At 37.0% G+C, this 13,923-nt stretch overlaps 1 protein-coding gene across 8 annotated transcripts in view; it reads right to left on the reverse strand.

Annotated features, from left to right (window-relative positions):
• DCAF6 (DDB1 and CUL4 associated factor 6) overlaps positions 1–13,923 on the reverse strand; it is a 136,624-nt gene that overhangs the window by 15,500 nt on the left and 107,201 nt on the right. The window lies entirely within an intron of this gene.

The following is a 13,923-nucleotide window of genomic DNA, read 5'->3' on the forward strand; positions in this document are numbered from 1 at the left end:
TTTGCTAACAAAGCAGAATATCAGGTAGCAGAGGAAATAGCCATGACCTTGCCGACAAACCAAAGGCCTCAGAGCTATAAATGAAAAATAAATTATATGACAAATTATGAATTTAGATAGAAGCTCAAATTACTTAAAACAAAAGGTGTGGGCAAAGTTATAAAGCTAAATGATTAATGAAGTGATAATAATAAAGAACTAGTGAAGACAGTACCGGATCAAAAATGTTCATTTCATTTAAAAGTTAGGTCTAGAATATGGTCTAATTTACTGCTTAGTGTTTGTTTGATCTGACCATCCTGATTTCAAAATCTGGATGTCAAGTTATATGGTTTGTATTATATAGTTCTGATCTAAAATTAGGGCACCTGCCACCATGTCACTACAGGAAAATTATCTAAGAGAAAAAGCTTCAAGTGCAGAAATTTCAAATTAGAGAATAAAAAGTAACTGTGGGTGCCATATCTACATATGCAATCAGGTAATGTCCAACTCAGCTGACATTTCTAGAGAAATGATCTTAGAATGAATACATTGAAACAACTTTCCTAGAGGATATTTCACAGGAAACACTGAAAAAATATTGGTCATTGAAAATAATTCGTACTCTATTACTTTGCAAATTTGATCAAATGAAAATCAAAATGACACATACATATGAAGAACACCAATCAGCAAACAAATATTTATTAAAAGCCTACCATTTGCAAAGTTGTTTGGGGGAATATCAGTTATTCTTTTATAAGAGCTTAGGCTAGTTTTAGAGCACAGTTTAAAAGTCATAAAAGGCATTATAAAGTTAAATAAGCATATACAATTTCAGAAGTGAACAATAAAATAATGAGTATAGATCCCAACCCAATGGGAAAAAAATAAAGAAAAAGGCAAAACCAAAAAAAAAAAAGGATAAAAAACTTAATTCCAAAAAAGGCAAGAAAGTAAAAAATAAATAAATAAAACAGGATAATTAGAAGATGTGGGAAAGTTTAAATACAGCCATAATGATAGTAGATTTAAATAGACTAAATTCACCAACGGAGAAAAAAGAGAATGTCTAGGATACACCTCAAGTATGAGGACAAGGAAAAGCTTCAAGTGAAAGGGTCTTACACAAATACTAATCAAATGAAAGGTGGCTTAGCTACATTAACATCAGACAAAACAGATGAGGATAAAAAGCATTAAGAATAGAGACGATTACTAATACATAAGAAATTCAATTTACCAGGAAGATGTAACAATTTAACATATATGCACTCAGTAGCCTCAAAAATGCATTTTAAAAGAAAATGACATAACTGCAAGGAGAATGAGACACATCTTCCAATACAGTGAAGACTTTAACACACCTCTCTCGCTACTTTGTAAGTCAAGCTGACAAAAACACACAAACAGCAAAGATATAAATTTTAACACAATGAACAGTCTTGATCTAATGGTCACATATGAAATTCCACATTAAAAATTAGAGTAATATTCTTTTCAAGGGCCCATGAAAGATTTACGAATTTGACACGTACAAGGCCACAAAGGCAGTTTCTACAAATTTCAAAGAATGCATCTAACACCAACTACATTCTCTGATCACAAGTCAGATGTTAATGAAAAACAAAGCTAAATTTTTACAACTTAATTTAGAAAAAAAAGAAAAAAAAACTATCAAGTAATCTCAAAGAAGAAAGGAAATGATAAAGAGAGAAAAAGGAGAAATAAAAAACAAAAAGAATAACAATATAGAGTTCTGCCATGATGATGAAGAAAAAATTAAGGGGGTTTAAATAAATAATGTTATGAATAAAAAGGTCATTATAACTCAAGACAGTAGAAATAAAACAGACAATAAAAATACTATAATAACAAATTTCCAACCTTAGATGAATTGACACATTTTTTTAAAAAAAAATTTTTTTTTTTCAACGTTTATTTATTTTTGGGACAGAGAGAGACAGAGCATGAACGGGGGAGGGGCAGAGAGAGAGGGAGACACAGAATCGGAAACAGGCTCCAGGCTCTGAGCCATCAGCCCAGAGCCTGACGCGGGGCTCAAACTCCCGGACCGCGAGATCGTGACCTGGCTGAAGTCGGACGCTCAACCGACTGTGCCACCCAGGCGCCCCGAATTGACACATTTTTTAAAAACCTCTTAAAACTGACTAAAGAAGAAAGAGATCATGCAAATAGTCTACAGCTATTAAAGAAGTAAAATAATACTTAAAAACCATCTCCAAAAGAAAAAAACTAGGTCCAGCTGGTGTTATAGGTATAATCTACTAAACTTTTAAAGAAAACATCATTCCAACCTTATACAAACTCTACCAGGGAAAGGAAAAATAGGAAATATTTTTCTACTTATGTTTAGTGTAACTTTTTACCAAAAATAGGATGAGGAAAATATAAGAAAAAAATTTCATTCCCAATATAGATACAAAAATCCTTCGCCAAATATCAGCAAATCAGATCCAACAATGTATCAGAAAGATAATACATCATGATCAAGTTAGGTTTATCCCAGGAATACAAAGATTGTTTAACTCAGTTCTATATGTAAGGATCTTGAAAGTCCTTACTCCAAACTCGCAAGTAAAAAGCTGAACAGACTGAAAAATCAACAACTGCTCTTGGATCTGTAAGACAGGGGAGGACACAGGACAAACTGCTGTCCCTAAGACTGGAGAGAAAAACAGGCGAACAGGGAGTCATAGCTTAGCAAAGAAGAAACTTGAAGGTAAGAACACCTGAACTGTGATTGAGGGACTGCTGGAGGCTCAGTGTGGACAGCTGTAAGAGTTAAAAACGCCAGGGGAACCCAGTCATAGGGTGCCCCCCACCCCAATATTTTCAGATTTACCTCCAGGAGCCAGACCAGATTGCCACACTAAATACTGGAGAAAAATCCCCTTGAGTTTCTGGCAGGGAGAGGGTAAGAGGAAGTACTCTGAAATATGCCAGAGCATTCTCTTCTTCTTATAAGGTCTGCTCTTAGTGGAAACTAGTTAACCAGAGTCCAATGTGCTGGGGTACTATCAGAGCCCAACTAACCTAGGGGAGGGAAATAGCCAACTACAGCTCTCTACAGGATGACCCTGGTCATCCTAGCCCACCTAAAGGGAAAGAAAAAAATAAGCTAATGAACACTTGTAAAGTCCAGAGATGTATGTTCACTAAAAGACTGAGAACGAATCATAAGATTAAGAATGCTTCCTCTCCCCCACGCCTTACAACCACATTGCTAAAGGTTTAGAGCAGTTCCTTTTACACAGAACGCTATACACATTTGAAGAGACAGAGAAAGCATCAGAACCAGACATGACAGGGATGTTGGAATTATCAGGCTAGGAATTTAAAACAATTATGATTAATTTGACTATAATTAATGAAGGGCTCTGATGGATTAGGTACACAACATGCAAGAACAGATGGCCAATGTAAGCAGAACGCTGGAAATCCTAAGAAAGAAGTAAAAAGAAATGCCAGAGATAAAACAAAGCACTGTAACAGAAATGAAGGATGCTTTTGATAGGTTTGTTAATAGACTGGACATGACTGAGAAAAATCCTTGACCTAGAGGATGTATCAATAGAATCCTTGAAAACCAAAAAGCAAAGAAAACAAAGACTGGACAAAAACCCAAACAAACCAAATATTCAAGGACTGTGGGATAACTAAATAGATATGACATAAGCGTAATGGGAATACAAGAAGGTGGAGGAAAAAAAAAAGAAATATTTGAAACAATAATGACTCAGAATTTCTACAAATTAATGTCAGACACCAAATCACAGATCCAGGAAGCCTAGAGAACACCAAGCAGGATAAACACCAAAACAAAACAAAACAAACACAAAAACCAAAAACAAAAAAAACCCAGAAAAAAACAAAATAAAAAAAAACCCAAAGCAAACCAAAACCAAAATCTTATACCTATGCATATCATTTTTAAAATACAGAAAATCAAAGATTAAAAAAAAATCCTGGAGGATGCCAGAGGAAAACAAACATCTTACCTAGAGAGGAAAAAAAATAAGAATCACATCCAATTTCTCCTCAGAAACTATGAAGCAATAAAGGAACAAAGTAAAATATTTAAAGCACTGACAGGAAAAAAAAAAAAAATCACCAACCTAGAATTCTATGCCCTGCAAAATGATCCTTCTTGTGAATGAGAAATAAAGACTTTCTCAAATAAAAGCAAAGGAATTTGTTGCCAGTAGACCTGCCTTGCAAAATTGTTATAGAGAAGAAAAAATATATAAATCAGACATATGGATCTATATAAACAAAGAACATCAAAGAAGGAATAAGTGAAGATTAAAATTAAAACTTCATTTTTTTAATTAAAAAATTTTTTTAAATGTTTATTTACTTTTGAGACAGAGAGAGACAGATTGTAAGTGGGCAAGAGAGGGAGACACAGAATCCAAAGGAGGCTCCAGGCTCTGAGCTGTTAGTCCAGAGCCTGACGTGGGGCTCAAACTCACAAACCATGATATCATGACCTGAGCCGAGGTCAGACGCTTAACCAACTGAACCACCCAAGTGCCCCTAAACTTTCATTTTTCTTACTCTTAGTTTACCTAACAGATAAGTTTCTTCAAAATAATAACAGCAATAATGTATTCCATTATGTATGTTGATGTAATACATCTTATGTGTATATATGCTTATGTATGCTTATATTAAAGTGAAATGAAAGGCAGCAATGATACAAGGGACACAAGAAAGAATCAGGGTTTTATCATATAATACTCACGCTACCTGTGAAGTGGTGTAGTATGATTTGAGAGTGGATTGGATTAGTTGTAAATGTACACAGCAAACTCTACGGCAACCACTAAAAAAGATTTAAAAAAGAATTGTAGCTGATATGTTAAGAAAGGAGAGAAAATGGAATCATATAAAATGCTGAATTCAAACCACAAAAGGCAGAAAAAAAAGGAAAAGACAAAAAAATAGGAACAAAGAACAAATAGAAAACTATAATGAATATGGTAGACATTAATCCAATTATATCAATAGTCACCTTGAATGTCAATGTTCTAAATTACACCAATTAAAAAACAGATTATCAGAATGGATCAAAAAATATGACCCAGCTATCTGTTGTCTACAAGAAATCCACTTAAAAACAAATAAAGAAATCCATTTAAAAATAAATAATTAGGGGCACCTGGGTGGCGCAGTCGGTTGAGCATCCGACTTCAGCCAGGTCACGGTCTCGCGGTCTGTGAGTTCGAGCCCCGCGTCAGGCTCTGGGCTGATGGCTCAGAGCCTGGAGCCTATTTCCAATTCTGTGTCTCCCTCTCTCTCTGCCCCTCCCCCGTTCATGCTCTGTCTCTCTCTGTCCCAAAAATAAGTAAATGTTGAAAAAAAAATTTTTTTTTAAATAAAAATAAATAATTAAAAAAATAAAGAGATTAAAAGTAAATAAATGTATGGAGAAAAATATCCCATGTTAAATACTAAACAAAAGAAAGCAAGATTAACTATATTTCTTTTGGACAGAGCAGACTTCAAAGTAAGCCAAGTTATCAGGGATAAAGAAGGGCATTAAATAACATCAAGGGAGTCAATTCTCCACGAACAATCTTCAATGTGTATGTGCCTATCTAGAGAGGGTCAAAACACATGAGGAAAAAACTGACAAATGCAAGGAGAAATAAACGAATCCACTACTGTAGTTGGGAGACTTCAACACCCTTGTCTCAGAAAGGGGCAGATCCAGGAGGCAGACAGTAAAGCCATAGTTGCACTCACCACCACCACTGATCAACTGGATATAATGGACAACTAGTGACTACTTCATGCAACAACAGCAGAATACACATTCTTCTCGAGTTGAACATACATCAATATACACTACATTCTGGGTCATAAGACACATGTTAAAGGCTGTTTAATATTAGAACATTTGTAAGTGTATTAGCTGGCTAAAGGAGAAAAAATAGAACTCAATAGATGAAGAGTTAATAGATGATTAAATCAATACTCATTCATGATAAAAACTGTTAGTAAACTAGGACAGCCTAGGTAGGGAAGCCCCCTAACCTCATAGGAGGTATCTACAAAACCCCTGAAACACCAGTACAAATAAACTCATGTAGGCACTTTTTTCAAAATCAGGAGCAAGGTGTGATTCTTACTATCCTCATTAACCAATACCCAGTAAGCAGTAAGAATGAAAAGGAGGAAAGAAAACTCCTTTTTGCAACGATATGACTGTCTACATAAAAAAGCTTAAAGGAATTTATATGCTAACTAATAAATATAACAGAAAAACACTTGGGTAGATATAAGATCATTGTATAAATCAACTGCATTTCTAAACACCAGCAACAAACTATCAACAGAGTATGAGTTTAAAAAAAAAAGGGAGGCATAAGCTTAAAAAAAATTCATTTACAATGGTAACAAAAATGAAAGTATCTATAAATAAGTTAAAAAACGATATGCAAAACTTGTTCATAGGAAATTATAACCTGTTATAACCTGGGGGCACCTGGGTGGCTCACTCGGTTAAGTGTCTGACTCATGATTTTGGCTCAGGTCATGATCTCATGGTTCATAGCTTCAAGCCCTGGTTCTCTATCTCCCTCTCTCTCTGCCCCTCCCCCATTTATGCTCATGTTCTCTCTTTCTCTCTAAGTAAACATAAAAAAATAATAGTAACCTGTTACTGAAAGACATTTTTTAAACAGCCTAACTAAATGTAGAGATAACTTAATATTGAGAGGATAATTAATTCTCCAAATTTACTTCCAGGTTTATTACAACCATTATCATATTCTGATGACTCATAGGTAGAACTTAATATGTTGATCATAAAACAGACCAAAAGACAAAGAATAGCCAAGTCCCTTCTAAAGAAAAATAAAGAGAAGAGACTTGAAGACACTTGGAAGACATTAAGATTAAAAAACTAGAGTAATTAAAGAGCGTGGTATTGATGGAGGGGCAAACAAACTGACCAATGGAACAAAACAGAAAGCCCAGATATAGACCTGTGTTTATCTGGAATTCTATAATATGACATAGGTAGGATAGCAGCTCCCTGGGGAAATTCAACATTTTACAAGTGAACAGGGAAAATAGGGTAACTAAATGGGCACACGTATACATCATAAATAATCAATTCCAGATGGATTAACACCTTAAATTGTCAAAAGAAAACTGTAAAAGAAAATTTTCAATTTTTTTTGAATCCAGGGTAAGGATTTCTTAAACAAAAGGAAGTTATATGCATAAAGAAATGATACAATTCAACTATATTAAAATTAAGAATGGTTTCTCAAGTCAGCTTAAAGTAAAAAAGAAAAAACAAATCACAAACCAGAAAAAATATTTACACACTTACAAATGATAGCAAATTAGTATCAAAAATATATAAAGAATTCCTTAATAAGGAATAAAAGCTAAGACAACACGGAAAAGAAAAACAACTCAATTAAAACAAACCAGTAGAGGGACACTCGGTTGGCTCAGTAGGTTAAGTGTTCAACTGCTGATTTCGGCTCAGGTCACAATCTCACATTGTGAGATCGAGCCCTGAGTCAGGCTCTGGCTGAGCATGGAGCCTGCTTGGGTCTCGGTCTCTCTCTCTCTCTCTCTCTCACTCTCTCTCTCTCTCTCTCTCTCTCTCTGTCTGTCTTGGTCCCTCTCTCTCTCTCTCTCTCTCTCTCTTTCTCTCTTGGTCTCTCTCCCCTCTGTCCTCCCCCCACCCACTCTCTGAAAATAAATAAATAAACATTAAAAAAAGAATAAAACAACCCCAGCAGAAAACGAGGTATGGCCAAAAAACAAACGAGAGATGCAAAATCTCGTTCTGTAAATACAGAAATGAAAATCAAAACCATGAGATAGCACTGGACACCAAATTTTGCTAACGGTAGCAAATTCAAAAAAAGTGACAAAACCAAGTTTATTTATTATTTTTTTTATTTTAGAGAGCAAGTGAGAGAGAGAGGGGCAGAAGGGTAGAGGAAGAGAGCGGCAGAGAGAGAGTGGGGGAGAGAGGGAGAGAATCTTAAGTAGGCTCCATGCTCGGTGCAGAGCCGGGCACGGGGCTCAATCCCACGATCCTGGGATCATGACCTGAGCCCAAGTCAAAAGTTGGATGCTCAACCGCCTGAGCCACCCAGGGGCCCCTATTTATTTAAAGATTTTATTTTCAAGTAATTTCTACACCCAATGTGAGGCTTGAACTCACAACCCCGAGATCAAGAGTTGCACGCTCTACAGACTGAGGCAGCCAGGCACCCTAACAAAACCGAGTTTTAAAGAAGATGTGGATCAGTGTGATTACTCAGTGACCGCACTAACTTATACTCCCACGTTGGAAGACAATCTAACTTATAAAATCAAAGATTCCATTCCTAGGTATGTACCCCAGAAAAACCCAAGGAGACATATTTCAGAATGTTCAAACCAACACTGTTGTTAATAGCAAAACTGTAAACAACTGCCAGTTACCAGGAAAAGGGATAAATTACGGATTATTAGATAGCAGAAAACAGACTGAGCATCAGCTACACATTACAACATGGGTGAATCTTAATATAATGTTGACTGAAAAAAATAGCAAGTCCTGGTCTCACATCTAGTATGATGTCCTTTTTTATAAAGTTTAAAAGTGGGTAAAACAATTTAAGTGATATATTAGTTTGGCAGTTATGTTCAGGATAATTTTTTGTTTCGAAAGTAAGGCATGATCAATACAACATTCAGGAGAGTGGCTGCCACTGGTAAGGTGGGCAGGGGCACAGGATTGGGAGGTGTCTGCATAGATCTAAGTTACTGGTGGTCTCTCAGTTCTTGGCTTGGGTGCTGGGTTTACTGAGATTCACTTACCATTAAATAAATGAAATAAAGAAAAGGAACTAAGCATAAGTCGACAATGACAGTGTGTCACAAACCAAGAATTAAAAAAAATACAATTCTCCCCTCCGTAGATTAGGCTAAAAGCCCTTAATAATGCCAGTGCCTATGCAAAACTCTATTGCCACAATTACTATTTTATAATTATTTGTATGTGTCTGTGTATCCCACTGAACCAAGAGCTAATGGAGGCTGTAATTTTCATTATCCTTAGATTACCAGCATCTACCACAGAGTTTGGTTCATACACGTTTATTGAATGGATAAAATAAACACAAAACTGATTCATTATAAAAACAAAAACACCTCAAGGTATCAGCCATTTATTTGGGAGACAGCATTTACTAGAAAAAAAATCTACAATGAATCTAACATATAACTGACCTAAGAAAATAAAAACCTAGATTCCTGACTTTATATTTTGATTCCTTCCTCTTCCCCAAGAGTCTTATTTATTTATTTTAATGCTTATTTTTGACAGAGAGAGAGAGAGAGAGAGAGAGAGCGAGCGAGCAGTGGAGGGGCAGAGACAGAGGGAGACAGGATCTGAGCATGCTCAGTGCTAACAGTGCAGAGCCTGATGCAGGGCTTGAAACCCACGAACCACAAGATCATGACCTGAGCTAAAGTCAGACATTTAACTGACTGAGCCACCCAGGCACCCCTGTATTTTAATTTTAATACTGCATATTCTAGAAAACTATTTCTAAATGGTCAGTAAAATTCTTAAGGTAACTCCAAGTTTAAATTAGGAAGTTATAAAAATCAGAAATAGGGGCACCTGGGTGGCTCAGTCAGTTAAGCTTCCAACTTTGGCTCAGGTCATGACCTCATAATTCGTGGGTTCGAGCCCCATGTAGGGCTCTGTGCTGGCAGTGTGGAGCTTGCTTGGGATTTTCTCTCTCTCTCTTTGGCTCCTTCCCCACTTGTGCTCTCTCTCTCAAAATAAATATATAAACTTACAAAAAAAAATCAGAAATAGTCTGTAAGCCCTATTAAAAAAAAATAAACAGGGGCGCCTGGGTGGCGCAGTCAGTTAAGCGTCCGACTTCAGCCAGGTCACGATCTCGCGGTCCGGGAGTTCGAGCCCCGCGTCAGGCTCTGGGCTGATGGCTCGGAGCCTGGAGCCTGTTTCCGATTCCGTGTCTCCCTCTCTCTCTGCCCCTCCCCCATTCATGCTCTATCTCTCTCTGTCCCCAAAATAAATAAAAAACGTTGGAAAAAAAAATTAAAAAAAAAAATAAACAAGTTGACACATTTAGTAGTTAGAGGACTAGGCTAAAATATAAGGAGAAATTGAACAAGAAACTAAAAATACAAAATGTGAATCACTTTGCCTATTATTTTCAATATGGTTTATCCTTTTACAAAACACTATCACAGATAGCTAGAGTGATACAATTGATATTATTGGTGTCATTAAAATGGTCTGTGGGGGAACAAAGAAATTTTAGGGTAGAAAAAATGGTTTAATCCAGATTAGGAGAGGATTAATTTATTTAACCTGGAATTAAATGACATGAGGAGTAATTCAGTTAGTCAAAGGAGGTTAATATAAAAGGATACTGTACTAAGGATAGAACGTGAGGACACGGTCAGATTATATAGCAGGTGAATTTTAAGTTAAACTACTGGAAGAAATTCTTTACTGTGCAGGTATGAAAGAGTCGTCTAGTCTAGGAATCTAATGAACTTGATACAATTTAGAATGTAAACTGAAAGAGCATTGTCCAAATTGTGGGATGTTTGTAGGTGTTCCACAAAAAGTGTTCGTGAAATGGGCAAAATAATGGATTAAGCAAAGCCAAACAGGTTTCTTTGTTGTCAAGTCTTTGAAGAGGCTTTATGATGTTAGTTTCGTGAATCTAAAAAGACGTATACACAATGTAGTATTTCCCAAATTTTGTGACACCACTGTAGAGTATCAGGGCACTTGGGGCAACAAGAAAACAAAGCCCACGCTGCCCAGAAGCTTCTGGAGGTTCCTCGTCCACCACGTCAAGGAGCTGGAAGTGCTCCTGTGGTGCAGGAGATCTCGCTGTTCTCGGATTGCTCACGGTGTTTCCTCCCAGAAGCCCCAAGCCGAAGCCATTGTGGAAAGGGCAGCCCAGCCGGCCCCCAGAGTCACCAGCTCAATCCCAGGCTATACGGCGTGGAAAGTGAATACAATAGATGCTCATGTGCACACTTTCTTTGTGGTAAATACAACCTTGACCGCTCTGGGGGCAGGAAAAAAAAAAAAAACAAAACAAAAAAAACAAAACATGGACACAATTTGCTTATGTAAGCTGTTGTGGGGGGGAGAGCGGGGGGGAGAGGAATTGGGTTCTTTGCCTCAAACCGTATTAGTAAAGCTAAGGGACAGCAGGCCTGACACTGCTGACTTCAGAAGAGTCTGCTTCCAAGGCTGGCTCTTGGCTGATGTCTGGGAACTTGACTTGTCCAACGCTGCCTGCAATGTTCTGCCTGCCTGGGACACTGAAGCCTGATGGTTTGAAGGCTGATAGGCTTGCCGGGATGGTCTGTAATAAATAAAGTGAACACGTCCTTTCCTCTTGGGTCTGGAATTTAGGTAGTTGTGGTTGGTGTGGAGGGTGCCCACGTGACCACCCCCCAATAAAAATGGTTTCTGAATCTCACGCAGGTTTCTCTGGACAGAAACACTACACAAGCATTAATACACTTGATTACTGAAGGGAGAACATTCCATGGCCCATGCTGGGATTGGGAAAATGTTGGAAGCTTATGCTTGGATTCGTCCAGACTCTGATGTGTCTTTTCTCTTGTCATAATTACAAATGAACCTAAATTCTGTGAGCCTTTCTAGGAAGTCATCAAATATGTGGGAAGGTTGTGGGACCTCTGAAACAATACAGTTGATGTTTGAACAATGTGGGGCTTAGGGACACTGACCCCCACTCCCATGGAGGTAAAAATCTGCATAAAGCTTTTGACTCTCCAAAAACCTTACTAATAGCCTACAGTTGATCAGAAGCCTTACTGATAACAGAAATAATAGAGCAACATATATTTTATGTTGTATGTATTATATGTTGTATACCTAAACTAGAGAGAAGAAATGTTAAGGAAATCATAAGGAATGTTAAGAGAATCAAAGTCAAAAATTTACACTGTTATTTATAAAAACATCTGCATATAAGTGGATCTGCCCAGTTCAAAACTGTGTTGTTCAAGGGTTAACTGTAATTCATAGCTTTTCATTTATTTCAAGTTTAGGAAATCGGAGGAAGAAAACAACAAGCCAGATCATCTAAGGAAATATGAATAAAAACTTAGCTAGAATTTAGATAAAAAGGTGTCTTGTTTGCCCAACTCTTATTTACATATGCATGTATGTATTCTTATGCTGTCCTCAGACGTGCTTACTTCTTACACAGGGAAATATACACATACACATACACATACACGATAAAGTGTTATACAGACAGCATAACAGATGTATAAAGGGCACACGGAAGAAATGTTCAGTCCTGCTTGGGACTATGAAAGGTACGGGGCCAGGAAAAGTTTCAACAAGAAGGAACTTAAGATGAATATTGAGATGAGGTGGCCAACATGATGGTGTCAGTGACAAGAGGGCATTTCAGGTAGAAGGCACACAGTGAATAAAGCAACAGAGGCATTAAGTGTACCCAGAGACGCTCCCAGTAGGTCTGCTGTAGTCTGCACAAATTCTGGCCACGGCCATGACAGAGAGCGCCCTGCAGGCCAGGCAGAGGAGCTGGAGTTTTCTATATTGCAGGCAACGGAAAGCCACTGAAAGTGGACGTGATGAGGACAGAGGCTGGAAGCAGCTGGAGGGCCATATGAATAGAAGACCAGGTGACAGGTGATGAAGTAATAGCAGCTGAGCGAAGAGTAAGGGATGATTACCATTTTATTTATTATTAAAAGAAACAGATTAAATGTGGCACCTATCATTCAGGATCTCAGCAGATTAGGGTTAAGACCTATTCACAAAACACTACAGGACAGTCCTTCACGTAGACTGGCTATATGAGCAGAGCAGATCATAACGTGTGATAATTTTGTTTTTCTAATTTTATTTTTCTAATCTTATCTTAAGCAGAACTTTACATTCCTTGAGCATCCCCAACTGCTAAAGAGGAAGCAGACTAAATGTGTGCTTGATGTCAGGAAAAAAAACTACCTTGTAATTAGAAATTTTGTCCATATAGGAAAGAAAGAACAGAGGTAAAGAAGCTGTCTAATCTCATTAGCTCTGAGGGAAAGGAAGAGGCACATTTTCTTTTTTACCGTTGTTTATTAGTTCTTAATACTCTCCACTTCAATTTGTTAGCTTCTCTGTAACTTGTTTAAAGCGACATGGTACTTTTTAATTGCAATCTTCACTGTAAAAGCAGAAACTGGCCTTGAGTACTTGAGATGAAAGGTAGAAACCAGAAAATCAAAAAGCCCTTAAACAAATTCCATTTTATGTTTCATATTACCCCTTTGTTTTGGAAACCAATGAATGGTAAATAACAGACATGTGTCCCTAGAATTAGATACAAAGTTAATTTTGTCAGTAAACCAGGTTTGGGCTAGAAGAATAATAGGATTGAAGCTCACTTTAAAATTGTATTTAAAAATGTACCCCACTGTCTTCAAATTACAGAAGTGTCTGAGACTTAGATAGCATCTTGATGTGCGACATTAAGTCAGTAAAGCTATTTATTAATAAAACGGCTTTCCTTAAAAGTCAGAATTTTAAACCTATGCATAGAATTGGACTCAAGTCCTTATTTTACTTCCTGATTTCAAGGGAAAGGAGTATATCTGAATAATAACAAAAAGTTGCTAAGGCTAATTGCTTTGCCAATCAAGTTTTTTAAAAAAAGTAAGTTGCATCCTTTGACAAAATATCCAAAATGAGTAACCAATAACTTAGAGTACATCATTTTCAGATGATAGTTACTTTATCATGTGACACACTCGACGTGGGTATCAGTTACATCTGCACACAGGAAATTACTCTTCATTCTATTCTCATGCAGTGCATGCAGCTAAATACAGTCTGTGAAAAGCAAC

This window comes from Herpailurus yagouaroundi, unplaced genomic scaffold (genome assembly GCF_014898765.1).
Source record: "Herpailurus yagouaroundi ecotype Mexico unplaced genomic scaffold, PumYag 205, whole genome shotgun sequence".
NCBI classification, from domain to species: Eukaryota; Metazoa; Chordata; class Mammalia; order Carnivora; family Felidae; genus Herpailurus; species Herpailurus yagouaroundi.